Source organism: Ursus americanus, chromosome X (assembly GCF_024610735.1).
Source record: "Ursus americanus isolate L20-20 chromosome X, mUrsAme1.1.p, whole genome shotgun sequence".
Taxonomy (NCBI): Eukaryota; Metazoa; Chordata; class Mammalia; order Carnivora; family Ursidae; genus Ursus; species Ursus americanus.
Window position 1 is genome coordinate 47,028,912 of NC_142164.1, and position 21,655 is coordinate 47,050,566.

Consider the following 21,655-nt stretch of genomic DNA (forward strand, 5'->3'; position numbering starts at 1 on the left):
CCAAATACAGAATAATGGTTATTTGCTAGGAGTTATGTAGTTAACACACTAAGGGAAACTGTCATTGGTAATTACAACAGGAAAATTTACCTATTACAATTGCTGGAACAGGGAGTCATCATTTCAACCATGTAATCAAACTTAGTATCATGAATAACAGTAAAACTTTAACATTGCAGGTATCCCGACATAATATAATATGAAACACACAGCATCACTTATGATTTTTTAACAAAAATATTTAACCTGATCCAAATTCAGCCTTTTTATCTTCCTTCCAGTTTAGAGGAAATATAGGGGTAGAGGACAATGTTAAAAAACACCCAGAGGAATCAGTCAGCTCTAGAATGAGGGTATCGTATCTGACAACTTGCCTCATGTTTTCAAATAATCACTGTTATGAAATAAAGATAAGAGTATCACTCTACATTTAAAATTTAAGGACTTATAATGCATTAACCCTGATGGTACTCTGGTTTTAAAAAGCAGTTATAAAAGTTTATTCATACACAGAGGTACAGCTCAAGCAAGTATGGCATTTTTTTAGCAGAGTAATAGTTACAGTAAACACCATACTTTTTTTAACTTCTCTATATATTTGAAAATTTTCATAATAAAATTTGGGAAAGGATGGATTATTCATTCAGTAAATGTTACTAAGAACTGATTACCCATTTAGGGGGAAAAAGTAGATTCTTAAACTTTACACTAAACATTTAAAGAAGATATAGAAGAATATATTCATGCCCTTGGGTTAGGAGAGAATTTCTTACACTTCTTGCAAAAGGCTAACCACTAGGTGGGGGAGGGTACAAACTGACTATATTAAAATTAAATGCTCTGCTACATCAAAAGACAATTATCATACCCTGAATTACCTAGAAAGCAAAACATGTGACAAAATTTATATGTAAGTAGATTATCAGGGTGTATGATCCCTGAGGGACAGAGAAAACAAAAACAGAAAACAAAGCAGAAAATGTGAAACAGCCAAGACAAGGATGCATTATAAAGTTGGCAACCTCTAAACATCACTGGTTGCTTTATCTCACAGGACCATCTGATTAGCCATATGAAACATATTTCAGAACTCTGTTTAGGGAGAGTTAGAGGATGGAATTTATCCATTAGCCTCCATACTGATGGGCAAAGTTTTGCCTAACAGACTATTTACTTTTTCACATATCTGCATGAAACTTGAATGAGTTCTTGCAGTGTCTCATGGTCACTGCTGCAATAGAAACCAGAAGGATAAGGTAGAGAATAGAAACCAGAGGTATACAATTTGGGCCTGAGGTAAATGCTATCAAATATCCTTTACATAAAACTGGTCAGATCTGGCACAATAATTGTATCTACAGCAGTGACAAGAATAAGAGACAGGTGAGGCCAAGAGGAACTCAAGATGTGTATAAGCAGTGTTTGATACAGTCCACCCCTGGCACCCAAACACAAAATACAGGATAGTGGTAATTTCTAGAGAAGGAGGTAGGGGAAATGAATTCAGGAGAGTATAAAAGTATGTAGAAGACTTCAACTGTATATGTAATATTTTATTTCTTCAACTGTATATATAATGTTTTATTTCTTTAAAATCACATATGAGACAAATAAAATGTTCAGATTTGAGAAAGTTGGGTGGTACATAGGTGGTTATGCTATTTTCAAAATTATTCTCTATCACATTAAATATGAAATATTCCAATGTAAAAATTCAAAAAGATAGTCTATAATGTTTGAAGAGGTAAGTAACTTATAAATTAATTGCCTTTCAAATCATCATGGCTCAACATAACTTTGTTCTTATTATTCCTCAAACTTATTTGGAAAGATAATTATTGGGCTGATATTCTATTCCCCACAGAGCTCTTCTCCTACCTTTCTAAGAGAACATACTTATAAAGTTCTATTTCCTTACTCTACTTTTTATTCTTTGTAGCATATTAAGAGTGTGTATTTGTTTGTTGTTGGTTTTCCAAAATTAGAATATCGATTTTATGATAGCAGGCTGTTGTTAACCACTGCATGGTTAATATCTAGAAGAGTGCTTGGCATATTTTAAGTATTGAAAAAATACTTTATGAATGAATGAATGAATAAGCAAATGACTCTTTGAAGTCATTTTTACTCAGCTGTCAGATTTATTAAAGTCCTTTGTTATTTTTCACATAAAAGAAAGTGGAGACAGAGAGACCAAAAAAAGTACAAAAAGTAGAAATCATGTCTCTGTGTATGGATATAAACACACCACATAAATCTGTTTGCCTGTGTGTATATATTTATTTAAAGTGTGTGTGTGTGTGTGTGTGTGTGTGTGTGTAACTATATACACACATTTTTTTTTCAATTGGGAGGACATGCACTTTTTTTTGTTCTGAAGAAGAAAAAAACCCTTAACAATAGATATTTATGTTGTAACTGCTTCATTACTTGAAATTTAAATGCTCTGACTTTCTAGAAATGCAGCAACTTTTCAAATCTTACCTCAGTAAAATACACTTTATAAATTAAAACAGACCTACTTAAACTAGACTTTGTCTTAACATGGATTTCAAATTATTTAATTAACATATTAATAATAGTTATTATAACTTGTAGAGAAACATTCCTGTACTTAAAGACAATCTTAATATTTTATAGGCTTTTCATTCTATTCAATTTATTTTTATATTACTTAACTTATTATTATATAAATAATACCTGTAAACATTCTTGTTGTTTAAGATTTAAACAATGTAGAAACATTAAGAAGAGCCCAACTCAAACATATTTCCTTACATAAGTAAGATCATGCTATGCATATCCCTTTGAAACTTTATTACTTAACACTATGACTTATATATTGTTACATTACAATACAAATATTTTGGGGGAAACATATTTCAAAGGGTCTTATTTTTCTGTGAACAGAGACACTAACTGCCATTTTGTTCTCAATTTTTTTAAGGAAATTTGTACAGAGCCTTTAAAGATAATAATAATGTTTCTCTCTAGAGCAAAGGACACTTTGTTTGTTTGTTTTTCACTGTTTGGTATGATAAAGATAATGTCTCCCTCCAGGGAACATTTCAAGCAGGTTTGCTTGCAACTTATTTTAAAAGATTCTGGTTCCTGAACTTGCACTTTCAGGTGTGACACAAATCCACTATATGCACTTCATCCACCTGCACTGCTCTGTGTTGCCCCTGTGGTACTTGGGGTCAAGGGCAACAGACAAGAAGTTTATGATGCTTGCTATATTGTGAGTAATCGAGTCCTTTGTCTCTGACCCTGAAGTTTCATGTCTTTTGCCAGTACCCATGAAACTATAGTCGGCTAACTTCTTAGATGGCACATAGTAGGATCTCAGACCTTTAACTGTTTTTTACAGCTTTTGATGATAGACATAGGACATAGGACATAGGACACTGATAGAGAAATGGCTTTCTGGAAGAGAAAGGATGAGACTCTTGCAAGTCAGGTTTGAGATATGAAATGACTATTTGAGATTCGATAGTACATGTTGTTGCACAGATGACAAAGACAAGTAGTAAAAGACCAACATTGTCCTACCTGTTACTGAGTGTTTAGAGACTGATAAATAAGTGATAATATTGAAATAAGTCACCAAAATGGTATTTTTATTGTCCCTATTCCCCTCCAGGAGGGAGGAAGAATGGATTTTATCACTACAATGGAACAAAAATCCCCAGACCCCAGCTGAAAAGCAATGTGGTTATAGCAACTGAGTCAGGAGATCTCCAAAGGTGAAATAAATGATGTCAACAATGAAATATAGAACTGTGGGTGGATCTAAAGTGTTAGAAGTTCATTTAGTTAAGCCATGAGCACTTGCCCACTTCTTGAAAATGACAGTGTCTTCTATACTTACATGCAGCCATTCCTTTCTTCCATGTCCCCTCTTTCCTCCTTCCCCTTTTACTGTAGCCTTAGTTTCTTCAAGTGCAAAGATAATTAAGCATGGAGCTTGACCTCAAGGAGAACCAAGGGCTATATGCACCCAAATAACTTGCCAGGGAACTTTAGAAAGGAGAAAGATTAAACCTTGGTATCTCTGTTGGATATAGGAACCCAACCCAACATCCTTCCTGATCAGGGTACCAGGGAAAGGGGGCTCAGATTCAAATGATAGATTTTTGACTGGGTTTACAAATAGGGAAGTGAAGCTAATATGACTTTATGTATGAGGTCCTTTTGGTTCATTTAATGTTACTCTTGCCTCTACAATTACATGTATAATAGAGATTGATGTTACATGCTTGTATTTCCTTTCCTCTTTTATCAGAGAAGATTATCCCAACTAGAAAAAAAGCCAAAGATAGAGAAGGGCTAGTACATTTAGGGCCCATAATTCTATTGACACCTTTGAGCTATAAGTCTCTATGACTCATGATTTTTCCAATCAGACCATCTGAGAAAGGGAAAGTCTCCATGTGGAGACACCCTTGGGGTTTTGGATTCATCACTTCTTTTGAAAAACAGATAATAAGTTGCTATTGGGGCTTTTGTCAAAAAGGAGACCTGTGACTCTTCGGCCCGATAGTTCTTATTTTCCACCCACTTGGGTGAATTGAGTGACTTAATGACTAATAAGGTGAGGAAGCCTCAACATGATTCACTTTATAAATGGAAATAGTTTATTGAATAATGCAGTCAGCCTGGTCCCAGTAGAATCTTGCTTTTACATTAAAAAAGTGCCATCTATCTCTTTGGGGGAAAATTTATTGCTCACTCTGCCCCCTGAAGGAAAACTGCTGGTTCAGTGAAGCCCTGAAATCATAGTTTTCCCCAAATACCTGGGCCAGGTTCACTGATAGGCTAATCTGAAACAATAGTGTCCACTGGACTGTGGTAGCTGTTAAACCTCAACTCCACCTATATACAACTGAAAAATGGATATGATTACCCCATGCAGAAGACAAAACTCAAGTCTGTTCTCATGCCTCTGGTCAATACTCTTCTTGATGAAACTTGTTATATTTTTACTATCACCGGTGACCTAGCTGTTGAGTTGCCACTTAGAAAACTAGAGACTAGCAGATTAAAAACTTCCCTCTCTGGAGCTGCAAGCTATAGAAACAAATAAAGACTACTGAACAAACTGTGAGAGTCATGCATGTGATGCCATGTGAGGGTCCATTCTCTCATGAGACTGAAATGAAGCTGCTGTTTAAATCTGTACTGATCAGATTGCCAACAATGTTGCCTGAATCTGTCACCATGCTGTACATGGCAACACAACTGCCCTCATAGGCTGGGTACAAAATAAAGGACTCTATTTTTTTTTTGCAGAAACTACCACTGCATGCCAGACTTGTGTTCCCTGCCAAAAGTCAACTCGTTGTTTCATGGTGGGAGAATCCACATAGCACAGGTCACATTTCCCTGCCAACTCATAGTAGAATGACTACATGAACTTTTGAACTTTTCTCAAAGCTAAGTGTATTGCCTCATGGCTGTTTACAGTTTTTCAGACTATAGAGTTTCTGTTCCACTTTGATTAGATGATTCTAGTCATGCCATCATAGCCCTTAAAATTCATGTGTATCATATATTCTGGTTTCTAGATCATTTTCAGTCTGACAATAGTGTACTATTTTTATAACAAAAGTGACTCAACAATGTACTGTTGGATGTTTCATGCTTCTTATCATCCATAGGTATCTATTATTGTTGACTTCCTCAAAAAATCATCTCAAAAAGATTTCTCAATCTTTTTTATCTCCTGATCTGCACATTTAGTAAGGCAGTTTTGTCACTAAAATCATCTTTTTCCACAGACATCATCTCTTCTCAGCAGCTTTCTGGAAAATAATCAGGACAAAAGGGGTGGGGAATCATTATAATGCCTTATATTGAAAACTCAGGATTCTGCCCTGACTGTTACTGAACATGGTATGTCATTCTCTCCTCCAGCAATAGACCTAGGTTGACATAATTGATGCACTCTCCAGGTGACAACCTAGGCAAAAAGGGTCTAGAGAATTCAAATGCAATTCTGATTAAATTTTATAAAAAATATCCTTGCTCCTCTTGCATCAGACTCTTCCATATGAAAGGAGATGATTTTTTAAAAGGGAAAGTATGGCTACAGGAATAGAATATACTGATATTGTGAAGATGGGGGGAGAGGAACACCTTATCTGCTGCAAGAGATGAGAGATGGAAAAATATTAATTATTTTTTTTTTTGTCTTTCAGAACCACCCCTGGAGTCTTTGCCATGAATGAAAATGCTCTTGTGCTGCTCTCCCAAATTCTTGCTTGCAGCATAAATTCAACTGATTAGTGGGTCTTCCATACCCTACTAGCTAGCTCCAACCATGAATTCATCACTATTCTCCTTGATCTTACTGAGAAGTCTATCAGAAACAAAAGGAGATGACTGCAGCTCCTATACTTCCCATACATAATCTCAGATGTTCATCTTTCTCAGTCATTCTGTTGGGTGGATGACTGCCACCTTGCTGATGATAGGCATAAAGCACAGGTTTAACTGACTGCCTTTAAGCAGACACTTCAAAAACAGTTCAATTTTTAAACTGCATTTTAGAATGTTAGGGTTTGCCAATTGGCAAACAGGCCACACTGGAAGCACTATAAACCTGCTCTCTGATTAAGTAGACCCCACTGGTAGAGCCTAACCCATTTTAAACAATAATTTGTTTCTATGGACATCATATATACCCTCTGTACTTCTTGTGTGAAAGCCTGGCATTAACTTGCTTCTCTGCAGAAAACATGATGATTTGTAGGGATGATTATAAGAGGACTTCAAATATTAAGGAAACAGTGCCTTGGCCCTGGAAGGCATGCAAGTCAGTCTCAAATCACTGGACAAGACTATTATAAAAGATAGAGTTATCCTAGATTTCTTCTTTATGAACCAAAGTGTTTTCTACACAATCACATCCTTTTGTAACTGTATTAATACTTTGGGACAATTAGAAACGTCAATTAAAAAAGTACTTCAGAGTAAATACACCTGACTTTCTATTAGGGACTGGATGTTTGTGTCTCCCCTGCCCCCAAAATTCATATGTTGAAGTCCTAACCCTCAGTGTGATAGTATTTGGAGATAAGGCCTTTACAGAAGTAATTAAGTTTAAATGAGATCCTAAGGGTGAGGCCCTGCTCTGATAGGACTAGTGTTCTTATGAAAAAGATACCAGAGAGCTCATGCTCCTGCCCTCCCCCACAACCTGACACAAAACACACACAGAGGAAAGACCATGTGAGAACTCAGCAAGAAAGTGGCCATCTGCAAACCAGGAAGGGAGCTCTTACCAGAAACCAAATTGATTGGAACATTGATCTTGGACTTCTAGCCTACAGACTACGAGAAAATAAATGTCTGTCATTTGAGTCATTTAGCCTGTGGTATTTTGTTATGGCAGCCTAAGCAGACTAAGACACTTTCTAATGTAGATCCTGAATGGGTTATGCTATTTGCTTAACTGTTTGGATTTAGGAATTTGAGACTGGGGAAAGCACATAATTGAAGGCAATACTGCATGTTGGGTTCATCTTTATGCTTGGAACCCTATTTATAGTAACCTTAATTAAATTCTATATATGACAAGTTAATCCTATCCCTGTTGGTCAAATTAACCAAAGTAGTGGCATATTCATGGGGAAATTTGACAGATTCCAAAATGGTGTAGAAATGAGAGATGGATATTGTTGGGGGTATAATTTTCCATGGGTCTCTTGTTCTACACAACTCGAAGGCAGAAGTATTAACTGCTTTTTGTTCAGAATGACTTTTTCAAGAATTTGTGTAGAAAAAACAGCTTTGGAAGATAGAGATGTCTCCCTTTGGGGTGGGGGTGGGGGACGAGGGGAGAAGGTATGTTCACTGTCCACTATAATAAAATAATAAACATAACATTTCCCTCCAGGGCGAATTTCCAGCAAATTTTCTTACAACCCATTATATAAGATCCTAGTCCCTAAACTCCAGATTCCTCCTCTGTGACACAAGCCTACTATATGTGTAGCATCCAAGCTAGACTCTCTGTACCACCTCCTTAGTCAGGGGAAACTATATGAACATGAATTTCTTGATGCTTGCTGTGCCATGAATAATAAAATTATTTGACTTTGACCCAGGAGTTTCATGTCTTCTGCCAACACCGGTGGAACATTAAGTCATCAACTTCTAAGGAGGGTAAAATCTCAGACACCTGACAGTTTTTGACAGCAGTTTCATCTCATTCTTTCTAAGGGCTGCATATTTGTATGTAAAAATATTATTTAATTGGCTACTTGTTTGGGAAAATTAGGGTGTTTCAAATATTTTTCTGCTAAAACAATACTTCAGTGAATATCTTTATCTGTATGTCTTTAAATGCATGAGTGCTTTTCTGCTGGACATTTTTTTTGTAACATAAATGTTGTTCTTTTTAAATATATTCATTTATATGCCAAAAAAACCACTGTAATCATTTACATATCTGACAATACTTTGTGAGAGTACCCCTTTACTTATAGATGAAAAATACTATGTTGTTTTAATTTTAATTTCCTGATTATTAGTGAGAATGATTTCCTTGTCATGTTTATTGATGGTTTGTATTTCTTTTAAAAATATTCTTTTCATGTACATGACAAATTATCCATCAGGTAGTTTTATTTTTTATTGAATTATAAAAACTCTTTATATATGGACTTTAGTTCCCTTTGTTATACATTATGAAAATATACAAATATAATTTGTTATTGAGTTATGCTGATGGTGTTTAAGTCATACAGAGATTTTAAAATTCTACAGTCCAATTAGTCAATCTTTTCCTTTATGGTTTATAGATTTTCTGTCTTGTTTCAAAATGCCTTTGTTACTAAGGTTTTCTCCTTTATACCATTGTAATTTCTTCTAATAACTCTCAATTTTTAAACCTATCATTTATTGCAACAGACCACAGCCACATATCTTCTGTAAATATGTACCATGTGAGAAGTTAACTTTACAATTACTATATACTCAAAATTATATTACTTCTAATCTGTTAAATACCATCTGCTACTTCTCTACTTTCAGTTAATAGTCCCTGTTTATTTAAAGGTAAAATATGACATTCTTTATGAATTCATACAACACACTTTCATCAGGACAATGACAATATGTTTTCTCTTTCATAGAGATATACCTAAATTGACCCAGAATCTATGTTGCAACTATTTTTAGGTGAGCATTATATAGCCCAGGGAGGTGATGATTCTTGCCCAAGGTCATAAAAAATAATTTTGCATGAGACTAAAACCCATAGTCTCAGTTATATTTGTGTCTATATGTATGTGTGTGTTTTCTCACTGAGCCATGTTGACTCTTAATTGAGGCCAAAAAGAAAATGTTTATTAAAAATGTGTGAAAGTTGCAGAAGAAAGATTTTAATCAAAATTATATATTTAATATCTCAACTTCCGTTACCCAGCTGGAATCTGAATTCTTCCTCATTCTACCGTTTTGGATGAAAGCAGCTGCTTATGATGACATAGGCAGTCTTCTCCAGCCTTCTGCTTCAGGCAGCAGTTTATGCCTTTCTCTTTGAAATTATCTAGAACCATTTTAAGCATTTTCCTCTTTCCTCTAGGCACATGCAAAACCAGGATAAGGATAACAGCACCTGTCCTCAAGATTAAGTAAGTTTTTACACTGTTTCTTGATTATTTGAGGACCAGCAGATTAAGAAGGTAAGAAGAGAAGTTTGTAGCTAGTTTAGATCAATATTTAAACAAACAGATGAAAAGTGGTCAATGTTTACAGTGTAGAGGGGGAAAGGAGCACTTGGGGAGCAATAGAGGTATTTCACATCAAAAATGGTTCCACATTGAGAAGGGAAATACCAGGCAGCTAAAGGATTTAGATACCTGGGTAATAGACACCATAGAGAGTACATGGTGGGTAATAGACACAATGGAGAGAGTATTCCTGTGCTAGGTCGGTCAAAGAATGTGATGTGTTCTGGATTTTCTTGCTGCACTAATTCCTCTGAGGATCTTTTCTGCCCACTTGACCTCATAAGACTTAATTCTAAAGCAATCTTCTCCTGTTCTCCTAGTCTGCTTGCCATTCTTCTAACCTGTTCCCACTCAGAAGAGTCTGTTAATACTCTCTATTGCTGATGTTCTTATAATGTATGGAAAGGCAGACATCTCTGAAAATTTCCTCAAAGAAAATTAATTTGGCTGGAAACAGACAATAAAAAATAGGGAAGTTCAGGGGCATAATATTAGAAAGAAGATTTCAGTGATGCCAGAGAAGAAAAATGCAAGTCTATCACAGAACATAGGAAGGAATTCCATCCAAAGAATAGAAGAGTAAAAACCTTCCAAAATACATGCGCATATGCATACACACACACACACACACACACACACACACACACACAGAAGAAAAGGTTGCCAAGTCGATGGGAAGAAAAACTAATGTGTTGGGATAGTAGAACTCTAGATTTAATAATTTACTCCTGTAGAAGATGTACTTATTCTTAAAAACAATAATATAAATACCCTTGTTAATAATGTGAAAAATGTCTGCATACTGTAAGCCTAAGCCACATTATGAAATAGGTGATGTCATTTGCACTTTCTTATTTCACTTGTAAGTGCTCATTACCCTCAAACTTAGGCCTATTTTTTTAAGATTTATTTATTTATATTAGAGAGAGAGAACATGTGAGTATGAACAGAGTGGGGGAAGGCAGAGATAGAGAGAAATTCTCTAGCAGACTCCCCACTGAGTGTGAAGCTCCACAAAAGTCTTGATCCCAGGACAGTAAGATCATGACATGAACTGAATCAGGAGTTGGATGCTTAACCAACTGAGCCACCCAGACACCCCACTTTGTCCTAATCTTATAGGTCCCAGCCCTCATCTGGATACCAGCTATTCTGCATTATAGTACCATAGGATTATGCCCTTCCTCAAGCATCGTATACTTTACAAATTCCTGCTCAACATTCAAAAGCCAAATTCTCTATGAATACATCCTTACCCTCCTCTCTTCATAGACAGTGCTATTATTTCCTGGTTCTGAGCTCACCTACAAGTTCTGAGTTTCTATTAATACACTAATAGAACTGTGCTGTAACTATTTGTCACCTTCTTTGTCTCTTCCAATAGACTGTGTGCTCTTTTTTTGGCAGAAGCCCTATATATATACGGCAATCCCAAGACCTATGGCTACACCTGACAAAGAGTAGAAACTCAATAAATGTTTAAAGGAATCATTATCTATTCTTATTACCATTACTTATTGTTTGGGTTTTTTTCATTCTTCAGTTTTGTCCCCCAGAGATGCTATAGACTAAGAACACTGATCTTCTCTAACATGCAAATTGGTGTAGTATAGCCTGAAAAATTGGGCATCTGCTTCTGTATAGCTTATTTTTTTTTATAAAGGGCACTTTATCATTATATCTGAGAACATCTAAGCCTTCTTCCTCTCTTCTTTCCATTATACTCTTTTCTTTAACTTCTCACTTCCTGAATCACTAGGTATATTATACCAACTACTTGATCACTAAATGTGTATTGTGATGACAAATAATAACAGCACTTTTCCATTTTATTGTATGTTTATATTTCACATTATAGTCCAAGGTTTGAAAATGAATGCATGTTGTAGAAAGACCTGTTGCAAAAATATTTTAACTGTGTTGATCTATCATGCGAATTGCATGAGAAATATCTAATAAGATGTGTTATTAAGTATTTTTACTACATTGAAGAAAATAAAAATATGAAATTACTGTTCTGATTAAGGAGTAAATGACTTTTATTCTGGAGGCTAAGGGGAGAAACACACTGTTAAGGAATTGTTGCCATTATCAACTCTTTCTTATAGCACTGCGTATAGTGAAGTACAGAAGGTTCTGATATACATATATTTTTGCATGACTATACTGTTCATACCTGCTTTCCTGATTTTCAAAATGTATGCAAATACCTAGGGAGACCATGCTTCAAATTCATTCATTTCTTGGAAAAAAGAAGGAGTGAAGATGGTGGAATAGTAAGAAGACCTTATTCTAGTCTTGTCTCTTGAACACAGCATGATAATTATCAAATCATTCTGGACACCCAGCAAATTTATCTGAGGACTGAGAGAACAAACTACACAACTAGAGGGAGAAAAGAGGCCATATAATGGACGGTAGGAGGTGTGGTGATGTGACTTGGGGGAGAAAAGAAATGGGTGCTGTGGAGGGTAGGGAGCTCTGAACACAGAGAGAGGAGAGAGAGACCAAGAGAGAGATAGGACAGCACACATGGGATTGCACAAAACAAAACAAAACAAAACAAAAACATTTCCCCCAAATCACTGACTGGGAAAACAAGAAGGGCTGATTATTGCAAGTTTTTACTTGCAGTGGAGCTGAAAGTCTGAAGTTTTAGTAGTCCAAACCATTGCCAGGGTCGAGCCTGACAGGCATAGGGGTGCTCATGTGGATAAGGAGGACAGCGGACAAGGGGCAGAAAACATGCTCTGAGGATCCCCTTGGATGCACTGGGAGAGACAGTTCCCTTTCTTGGAGTGCATTTGGGAGAGGCTGCACTGCCTCTCAAGGGACAAAAGTGCCAGCAGTCACCATAGAACTACCACATTCATTAACATATGAGCAGAAACACCTGCTGAGGGCAGCTAACCTGAATGTTGGCTTTTTGCTATGCTTTACCATAAACTTCAAGCCCCTGCATATTCTGAATCTGTTTTTCTGGGACAAAACTGTACCAGGCATAGCACGGTAAGACCCTCCTCAAGAGAATTAATCAGGTCTGTGCCATGCCAGGTCCCTAAAATTAGGATTTTTGAAATGCAGCCATGTGCCTGAGATAAAACACGGGAGCACTACGCTATCACCAGGCAGGTGAACAGTGTGGAAACAGAGTGAAGACAGGGATTGTACAGTAGCCTGGGACAAAGAGGGGAGATTACTTGCTCTTCTATGAGGGTTTCTTGAACAGCAGCAGGCATGAACTCCCCTCTTCAGGGAAAAGAATAGGCCATTTTTCACCCCTCCCATCAGCACAGATCGACTTCAGCAACTGGCACAGTGCACACAGTGGAGTCTTGAGCCACTTACACCAAATCTCCCAACAAACAAAAGTCCTTGGGCAGATGGTTTCCCAGGAGAATTCTACCAGACATTTAAAGAAAAGTCAATGCCTATTCTTCTCCAACTGTTCCAAAAAATAGGAATGGAAGGAAAACTTCCAAACTCATTCTAAAAAGCTACCATTACCTTGATTCCAAAACCATAAAAAGACCCCACTAAAAGGGGGATTTACAGACCAATATCTCCGATAAACATGGGTGCAAATATTCTCAACAAGATACTAGCAAATCAAATCCAACAGTACATTAAAAGAATTTTTCACCACAAGCAAGTGGGATTTATTCCTGGGCTGCAAGTGTGGTTCAATATTTGCAAATCAATCAATGTGATACACCACATTAATAAAAGAAAGGAGAACTGTATGATCCTCTCAATTGATGCAGAAGAAGCATTTGACACAGTACAGCGTTCATTCTTGATTAAAAACCCTCAACAAAGTAGGAATAGAGGGAATATACCTCAACATCATAAAGTCCATTTATGAAAGACCCACAGGTAGTATCATTCTCAATGGGGAAAAACTGAGAGTTTTTCCTCTACAGTCATGAACAAGACAGGGATGTTCACTCTGACCATTACTATTTAACATAGTGCTGGAAGTCTTAGCCTCAGCAATCAGATAATAAAAAGAAAGAAAGAAAGGCATCCAAGTCAACAAAGAAGAAGTCAAACTTTCACTATTCATCGATGACATCATACTGTACATAGAAAACCTAAAGGACTCCACCAAAAAGTTGCTAAAATTGATAGGTTAATTCAACAAAGTCACTGGACATAAAATAAACACAAAGAAGTCTGTTGCATTTCTATACACTGATCATGAAGAAGCAGAAAGAGAAATCATGGAACTGATGCCATTTAAAATTGCACCAAAAACCATAGGATATCAAGGAATAAACCTAATCAAAGAGGTAATAGATTTGTACTCTGAAAACTGTAAAACACTTATGAAAGCAATTGAAGAAGATACAAAGTAATGGAAAGATATTCTGTGTTCATGGATCAGAAGAACAAATATTGTTAAAATGTCTATAGTACACAAAGCAGTCTGCACATTTAATGAAATCCCTATCAAAATACCACCAGCATTTTTCACAGAGCTAGAACAGAACTAAAATTTGTATGGAACCACAAAATACCCCAAATAGCCAAAGAAGTCTTGAAAAACTAAAACAAAGCTGGAGGCATCACCAATTCTGGACTTCAAGCTATATTACAAAGCTGTAGTGATCAAGACAGTATGGTACTGGCACAAAAACAGGCACATAGATAAGTGGAACAAAACAGAAAACCCAGAAATGGACCCACAAGTATATGGTCAATTAATCTTTGACAAAGCTGAAAAGATTATCCAATGGGAAAATGACAGTCTCTTCAAAAAATGGTGTTGGGGAAACTGGACAACAACATGCAGAAAAATGAAACTGGGGGCGCCTGGGTAGCGCAGTCGTTAAAGCGTCTGCCTTCGGCTCAGGGCGTGATCCTGGCGATCCGGGATCGAGTCCCACATCAGGCTCTTCCGCTGTAAGCCTGCTTCTTCCTCTCCCACTCCCCCTGCTGTGTTCCCTCTCTCGCTGGCTGTCTCTCTGTCACATAAATAAATAAAATCTTTAAAAAAAAAATGAAACTGAACCACTTTCTTACACCATATACAAAAATAAGTTTAAAATGGATGAAAGACAGAAGGAGTTAAGATGGCGGAGGAGTAGGGGACCCCTTTTTCAGCCGGTCCCCTGAGTCGAGCTGGATAGGTACCAGACCAGCCTAAATAACCACGGAATCAGCCTGAGACGCAGGAAGATGCCTCTGGATCTCTACAAATGAACATCTCCAGCGCTGAGTATTGAGGTACAAAGAGGGGAGCTGTAAACCGTGCACAGATCGGAAGATAAACGGAAGGGGGAGGGAGCCGCCGCGTTTGGGCGCCGGGAAGCGGCAGCCACCTGCACAGGGGAGCGGGTGGACTCACGGAGGGCACCTGCGAGAGAGTGGACTGGGACCGGTGAGCCGTGAAAGCGCGCCACCAGGCTTCTCACGAAACTCCAGAATCAAGGTGTGCTCACCGGGCATAGACTAAGACCGGGAGACCCGGGAGCGCACGGGGCAGCCGGTGGCTGGCGGCATTAGAAACACAAAGGACAGAGACGCGCCGGCCCTGGAAGTGAGGGCAGGGACGCCGGGTTGGTGCACACATCCCGGGACGCTGCAGGGTTGAGCAGCACCAACAGTAACAGAGTTAAAGTGGCCAGAACATCAGTGGAGAACGGGCCGCAATCCCTCTGTTCTGTGACAATGCAGCCTCTGCTGCTCTGACTCTCAGAAGAGGCATAGCCGACCGCCAGGGAAAGCCGCCAGAGAACAAAAGCCTGGAAATACCGGCTCAGAGAGTGCCCATCCCCATCCTCCCTCGCAGGGGACACGGAGACTCTAACCAAACAGGGTTGCCTGAGTATCGGCGCGGCAGGCCCCTCCCCCAGAACACAGAAGGCAGGCTGAAAAATCAAGAAGCCCACAACCCGAGGCGCCTGGGTGGCGCAGTCATTGAGTGCCTGTCTCCGGCTTAGGGCGTGTACCCAGTGTTCCGGAAAGGAGTCCCTCATCGGGCTCCTCCGCTGGGAGCCTGCTTCTTCCCCTCCCACTCCCCTGCTTCTGTTCCCGTTCTTGCAGACTGTCTGTCTCTCTCAGATAAGTAAATAAATAAAATCTTTAAAGAAGAAGCCCACATCTCTAAGATCCCTATAAAACAAGGGGCACGGCCTGGGACCCAGTCAATAATTTGGGCTCTGGACAACCCCGCAACCTCTCCTCATTAGAATGACAAGAAGGAGAAGCCCCCCCCAGCAAAGAAAAGACAGTGAGTCTGTGGCCTCTGCCACAGAAATAACGGATATGGATGTCACCAAATTATCAGAAATGGAATTCAGAGTAACAATGGTCAAGATAATGAGTAGACTTGAAAAAAATATTAAGGAAAATGTTACTGAGAATATAGAATCCCTAAGGGCGGAAATGAGAGCAAATTTGACAGAAATTAAAAATTCTATGGGCCAAATGCAGGCAAAACTAGAGGCTCTGACGGCCAGGGTCACCGAAGCAGAAGAAAGGGTTAGTGAACTGGAGGATGGGTTAATAGAGGAAAAAAAAAATAGAAGAGGGTCTTAAAAAAATCCACGCCCACGAATGTTGGCTACGGGAGATTACTGACTCAACGAAATGATCCAATGTTAGAATCATCGGCATCCCCGAGGGGGTGGAGAAAAACAGAGGTCTAGAAGAGATATTTGAACAAATTGTAGCTGAAAACTTCCCTAATCTAGCAAGGGAAACAAAAATTCGTGTCCAAGAGGCAGAGAGGACCCCTCCCAAGCTCAACCATGACAGACCTACACCACGTCACGTAATAGTGCAATTCGCAAATATTAGATCCAAGGATACAGTATTGAAAGCGGCCAGGGCAAAGAAATTTCTCACGTACCAAGGCAAAGGCATCAGAATTACGTCAGACCTGTCTACACAGACCTGGAATGAGAGAAAGGGTTGGGGGAGCATTTTTAAAGCTCTTTCAGAGAAAAACATGCAGCCAAGGATCCTTTATCCAGCAAGGCTGTCATTCAGAATTGATGGAGAAATAAAGACATTTCAGAATCGACAGTCACTAGCCAATTTTGTAACCACGAAACCAGCCCTACAGGAGGTATTACGGGGGGTTCTAGAAAAGTAAAAAGGCCCCAAGAGTGATACAAGACAGAAAGTCACAGCCAATACAAACAAAGACTTTACTGACAACATGGCAGAATTAAAAGCATATCTCTCAGTACTCAGTCTTAACATTAATGGTTTAAATTCTTGCTTTAAACACCACAGGGCTGCAGATTGGATAAAAAGAAATGACCCATCCATTTGCTGTCTACAAGAGACTCATTTCGAACCCAAAGATGCATTCAGACTGACAGTAAGGGGATGGAGTACCATCTTTCACGCAAATGGACCTCAAAAGAAAGCTGGGGTAGCAATTCTCATATCAGATAAACTGGATTTTAAACTACAGACCATAGTTAGAGATGCAGAAGGGCACTATATTATTCTTAAAGGAAGTATTCAACAGGTGGATATGACAATTATAAATATATATGCCCCCAACAGGGGAGCAGCAAGATACACAAGCCAACTCTTAACCAGAATAAAGAGACATATAAATAAAAATACATTAATAGTAGGGGACCTCAACACTCCACTCTCAGAAATAGACAGAACACCCTGGCAAAAACTAAGCAAAGAATCAAAGGCTTTGAATGCCATACTCGACGAGTTGGACATCTTAGATATATATAGAATACTACACCCCAGAACCAAAGAATACTCATTCTATTCTAATGCCCATGGAACATTTTCAAGAATAGACCATGTTCTGGGACACAAAACAGGTCTCAACCGATACCAAAAGATTGAAATTATCCCCTGCATATTCTCAGACCACAACGCTCTGAAATTGGAACTCAACCACAAGGAAAAATTTGGAAGAAACTCAAACACTTGGAGACTAAGAACCATCCTGCTCAGGAATGACTCGATAAATCAGGAAATCAAAAATCAAATTAAACAATTTATGGAGACCAATGAGAATGAAAATACAACAGTCCAAAACCTATGGGATACTGCAAAGGCGGTCCTAAGGGGGAAATACATAGCCATCCAAGCCTCACTCAAAAGAATAGAAAAATCTAAAATGCAGTTTTTATATTCTCACCTCAAGAAGCTGGAACAGCAACAGAGGGACAGGCCTAATCCATGCACGAGGAAGCAGTTGACCAAAATTAGAGCTGAAATCAATCAAGCAGAAACCAGAAGTACAGTAGAGCAGATCAACAGGACTAGAAGCTGGTTCTTTGAGAGAATCAATAAAATTGACAGACCACTGGCAACACTTATCCAAAAGAAAAGAGAAAGGACCCAGATTATTAAAATTATGAATGAAAAAGGAGAGGTCACGACGAACACCATTGAAATTGGAAGGATTATTAGAAATTTTTATCAACAGCTATATGCCAATAAACTAAGCAATCTGGAAGAGATGGAATCCTTCCTGGAAACCTATAAGCTACCAAGATTAAAACGGGAAGAAATTGATTCCTTAAACAGGCCAATTAATTATGAAGAAATTGAGTCAGTGATAAACAACCTTCCAAATAACAAAACTCCAGGCCCGGACGGTTTTCCTGGGGAATTCTACCAAACATTCAAAGAAGAAATAATACCTATTCTCCTAAAGCTATTTCAAAAAATTGAAACAGAAGGAAAGCTACCAAACTCATTCTATGAGGCCAATATTACCTTGATCCCCAAACCAGGCAAAGACCCCCTCAAAAAGGAGAATTACAGACCGATTTCCCTAATGAATATGGACGCCAAAATCCTCAACAAGATACTTGCTAATAGAATCCAACAGTTCATTAAAAGGATTATCCACCACGATCAAGTGGGATTCATACCTGGGATGCAAGCGTGGTTCAATATTCACAAATCAATCAGCGTGATACATCATATCAACGAGAAAAGACTCAGGAACCATATGATCCTCTCAATCGATGCCGAAAAAGCATTTGACAAAATACAGCATCCTTTCCTGATTAAAACCCTTCAGAGTGTAGGAATAGAAGGTACATTTCTCAGTCTCATAAAAGCCATCTATGAAAAGCCTACTGCAAATATTATTCTCAATGGGGAAAAGCTGGAAGCCTTTCCCTTAAGATCAGGAACACGACAAGGATGCCCACTCTCGCCACTATTATTCAACATAGTACTAGAAGTCCTTGCAACAGCAATCAGACAACAAAAAGGGATCAAAGGTATTCAAATCGGCAAAGAAGAAGTCAAAATGTTTCTCTTCGCAGATGACATGATACTCTATATGGAAAACCCAAAAGAAGCCACTCCCAAACTATTAGAAGTTATAGAGCAATTCAGTAACGTGGCGGGATACAAAATCAATGCTCAGAAATCAGTTGCATTTCTGTACACGAATAACGAGAATGAAGAAAGAGAAATTAGGGAATCCATCCCATTTACAATAGCACCAAAAACCATACGTTACCTTGGAATTAACTTAACCAGAGATGTAAAGGACCTTTATTCTAGAAACTATAAATCACTCTTAAAAGACATTGAGGAAGACATAAAAAGATGGAAAGATATTCCATGCTCATGGATCGGAAGAATTAACATAGTTAAAATGTCCATGCTACCCAGAGCAATCTACACTTTCAATGCTATCCCGATCAAAATACCGAGAACGTTTTTCAAAGAACTGGAACAAATAGTCCTTAAATTTGTATGGAACCAGAAAAGACCCCGAATCTCCAAGGAACTGTTGAAAAGGAAAAACAAAGCTGGGGGCATCACAATGCCGGATTTCGAGCTGTACTACAAAGCTGTGATCACAAAGACAGCATGGTACTGGCACAAAAACAGACACATAGACCAATGGAACAGAATAGAGAGCCCAGAAATGGACCCTCGGCTCTTTGGGCAACTAATATTTGATAAAGCAGGAAAAAACATCCGGTGGGAAAAAGACAGTCTCTTCAATAAATGGTGCTGGGAAAATTGGACAGCTACATGCAAAAGAATGAAACTTGACCACTATCTCACACCATACACAAAAATAAACTCCAAATGGATGAAAGACCTCGATGTGAGACAGGAATCCATCAAAATTCTAGAGGAGAACATACGTAGCAACCTCTACAACATCGGCCAAAGCAACCTTTTTCATGACATCCCCAAAGGCAAGAGAAACAAAAGATAAAATGAATTTATGGGACTTCATCAAGATTAAAAGTTTCTGCACAGCCAAGGAAACAGTCAGAAAAACTAAGAGGCAGCCCACGGAATGGGAGAAGATATTTGCAAATGACACTACAGATAAAGGACTGGTATCCAAGATCTACAAAGAACTTCTCAAACTCAATACACGAGAAACAAATAAACAAATCAAAAAATGGGCAGAAGATATGAACAGACACTTTTCCAATGAAGACATACAAATGGCTAACAGACACATGAAAAAATGTTCAAAATCATTAGCCATCAAGGAAATTCAACTCAAAACCACACTGAGATACCACCTTACGCCAGTTAGAATGGCAAAAATAGACAAGGCAAGAAACAGGATGTGGAGAAAGGGGATCCCTCCTACATTGTTGGTGGGAATGCAAGTTGGTACAGCCACTCTGGAAAACAGTGTGGAGGTCCCTTAAAAAGTTAAAAATTGAGCTACCCTCTGATCCAGCCATTGCACTACTGGGTGTTTACCCCAAAGATACAGACGTAGTGAAGAGAAGGGCCATATGCACCCCAATGTTCATAGCAGCAATGTCCACAATAGCTAAATCGTGGAAGGAGCCGAGATGCCCTTCAACAGATGACTGGATTAAGAAGTTGTGGTCCATATATACAATGGAATATTACTCAGCTATCAGAAAGAACGAGTTCTCAACATTTGATGCAACATGGACGGCAGTGGAGGAGATAATGCTAAGTGAAATAAGTCAAGCAGAGAAAGACAACTATCATATGATTTCTCTCATCTATGGAACATAAGAACTAGAATGATCAGTAGGGGAAGAAAGGGATAAAGAAAGGGGGGGGTAATCAGAAGGGGGAATGAAACATGAGAGACTATGGACTATGAGAAACAAACTGAGGGCTACAGAGGGGAGGGGGGTGGGGGAATGGGATAGGCCGGTGATGGGTAGTAAGGAGGGCACATATTGCATGGTGCACTGGGTGTTATACACAACTAATGAATCATCGAGCCTTACATAGAAAACCGGGGATGTACTGTATGGTGACTAACATAATATAATAAAAAATCATTATAAAAAAAAATAAAAAAATAAAAAGTCTAGTCCAAAAAATAAAATAAAATAAAATTGATGAAAGACATGTGAGACAGGAAACCATCAAAATCCTAGAGGAGAACACAGGCAGCAACCTCTTTGACATTGGTCATAGCAACTTCTTAACTAGACATGTCCCTGGAGGCAAGGGAAACAAAGCAAAAATGAACTATTGGGACTTCATCAAAATAAAAAAGCTTCTGCACAGCAAAGGAAACAATCAACAAAATAAAAGGCAACCTATGGAATAGGAGAATATATTTGCAAATGACAGATCTGACAAAGGGTTATTATCATATATATACACACACACACAATGGATTATTACTCAGCCATCAAAACAACAAAATCTTGCTAATTGCAATGATGTGGATGGAGCTAGTGTGTACTATGATAAGTGAAATAAGTCAATCAGAGAAAGACAAATACCATATGATTTCACTCATATGTGGAATTTAAGAAACAAGACAGATGAATATAGAGGAAGAGAAAGAGAGGGAAGCAAACCATCTGATCCTCTTAACTATAGAAAACAAACTGAGGGTTGATGGAGGGGAGATGGGTGGTGGATGGGCTAAATGGTTGATGTGTATTAAGGAGGGCACTTGTCATGTTGAGCACTAAGTGTTACATGTA